This window comes from Triticum dicoccoides, chromosome 5B, assembly GCF_002162155.2.
Source record: "Triticum dicoccoides isolate Atlit2015 ecotype Zavitan chromosome 5B, WEW_v2.0, whole genome shotgun sequence".
NCBI lineage: Eukaryota > Viridiplantae > Streptophyta > Magnoliopsida > Poales > Poaceae > Triticum > Triticum dicoccoides.
This window is the reverse complement of record NC_041389.1, coordinates 650215068-650217691: the sequence shown is the minus strand read 5'-3', so window position 1 is coordinate 650217691 and position 2624 is coordinate 650215068.

Here is a 2624-nt window from a genome sequence, read left to right as displayed (position 1 = left end):
CTGAGTCTCTTTCGAGCATCAATTTTCATTCGTACAGAGGTTCTTCAGTCTTCCAACAATTATTTCAACTGGTGTATTCTCGTCTCGGTGGACATTCTTCATCTCTTCTCCGGTGGACTCAATTCATGTTTTTTGGGTTGATCATATTCTTTCCCTCGGCTCAAGTGTTTTCCTTACTCGTTCGCCTCTCGCCAGTTTATCCTTCCGGAGTGCTCAAGACATCTTAGGAGATTCGTCTATGTTCCAATTGATTCGTGGTTGTCACCTCATTCTAATATTTCAGTTGTTCTGGTGCTTCATCTATCTGTTCATCATCCCTTCCCAACAGTGTTTTTTCTTCAGTGGGCCCTAACCCACAGGTCTTTTCCCAGGATCTTACCTGACTCTCCTAATTTCCCCGGAGTTATTCTTAAATTCTTTTCAAGAGTGACGTAAGAATGGTTTCCATCAGTCACATGCCTTTCAAGATCGATTTCAAATCATTTTCATTGTTGGCTCAACCTTTTCGGTTTTCGTTCTTCTGGAGTATCTCAATAATTTTGGTGCTGTTTCTCGTCGTCATTTGAAGATCGAAGAAGAGATTTTCCTCTAAATCTTGCCCGTTCTCCCGAAGTTTCACGGTTCTAGCTTCTTGTTATCCTATTGAATTGTTTCAGTTGGTCAGATATTCTTTTCTTAACCCGGAGTATGTCAGAAGTTGTTTTCCCGTTTCTTTTCACCAGAGGCATCGTTCCAGAAGAATTCTTCGCCCTCATCATTCCAGCTATCGTCCTCTAATTATCCCGGTGCTCCGTTCAAGCGTTCTTTAGTCAGCTCATGATCTTCCCGTTCTCTTGCATCTAAATCCCCTTTAACATATTTGTTCTTCTAATTATTCCCAGTGATTCATTCTCTTTCGTCATTCAAATTTGAATTCTTACGGTGGTTCGTTCAAGATTCTTTTTCTTTGATGATCATTTCAATCCATTCATTCTTTCAATCCTGCCGGTGGTTCATGAAGACCTTCTCAAGTTTGCGATATGTTCCCCCTTAATCCTTTTTCAAGAAGAATAAGTAGTATGCAAAATCCATGGTTGGTCATCAATTTAATTTGATGAAGGATAAACATACAATAAATCTTATTCTTATTCCATCCAAGTGAGTAATCCTTTCCTTCGGAGTTTGTTCGTGAGGAATAAATTCTAATTCCAAGTGTTTTCATCTATTCTTTTCCGGAGTTCAAATTTCCTCCCCCATTTCGTCGGAACCTTCATCTAAATCACCGCAAGGCTCATCTTATTCTTTCTTCCTTCATTCTATCTCATCATCTTTTGTCACCGGAGTTCTTCATGGTGGTTCTTTATGATTTAATTCATTCTTTCAAGAGTTCATCAAGATTTTGTTGGTGAAGTGCAAATATCTGTTCTTCTCGCGTCTCGAAGTGCAGTTAATTCTTCATTTTTCTTCTGAAGTGGAGTTTTGCATTTCTCCGTTCTTCTCAGATATTTAATCTTTTCCTCTTGTGGTCGGAGATCACCTCATAATTTTGAGATGTTATCCATAAGTCCACAACAAGCTTATTCTTTCGTTGTTGATTTTCTCAACAACTCCATTCAATCCTTCCTTCTAAGTTCTTTTCATTCCATTCTTCCAACTCTTCCGGAGGTTTTGCGTTGTTCATCTCGTCAAGTGCCATCCCATCTTGTGAAGTTCGTGTTCTATTCTTTCCTTGTTCAACCGGAGTGCTGCCTTAATCCTTTCAGTCTTATTCGTTTCTTATCTCGTTTTAACCGGAGTGGTTTCATAGTCTATCTGATTCCGTGAGCTTTCGATTCTCGTCATTCTCGTCGTTCCTCTCTTCTTCTCGAGTGCTCTCGATTCTTTGCTTCTTCTTTGGAATTTTTGCTTCACCTCATCCCTTTTCCCTTCCGTCTCGGTCCTAAGATCTCGGGACGAGATCTCTTGTTAGTGGAGGAGTGTTGTAACGCCCCGGATCCGATGCGCCAGGTGTCTGTCAGTTATTCGCCGTTGTTGTCATGTCATTTGCTTACGTGTTGCATTTTACCATGTCATCATGTGCATTGCATTGCATACGTGTTCGTCTCTTGCATCCGAGCTTTTTCCCCGTTGTCTGTTTTGCAATCCGGCGCTCCTATGCCCTCCGACGTTCCCCTTTTGCCTCTCATTGTGAGCGGGTGTTAAACATTTTTGGAATGAACCGAGTCTTTCCAAGCGGCCTTGGTATAGCACCGGTAGACCGCCTGTCAAGTTTCGTGCCATTTGGAGGTCGTTTGATACTCCAACGGTTAACCGCGTAGCCCGAAACCCCCCTTTCTCTTTGCAGCCCAACACCCCTTAAAAGTAGCCCAAAACCCATCTAACTCCCCTCCATGCTCTCGGTCGTTCGATCACGATCGCGTGGCCGAAAACCGTGCTCCATTTGGACTCTCCTAGCTCCCTCTACCTATATAAACACCCCTCCCTTGAAATTCGCGGTCTATTCCCCCCGAAACCCTAGTCCTCTTCCTCCCGCCGCCACCGGACACGTCCGGCCGCAGCCGGACATGTCCGCCCCGCCGCCGCAGCCAACCAGTGCGCGCCACGTGGCCCGCCGCCGTCCCTCCGTGCCGTGGCCCGCCCGAGCC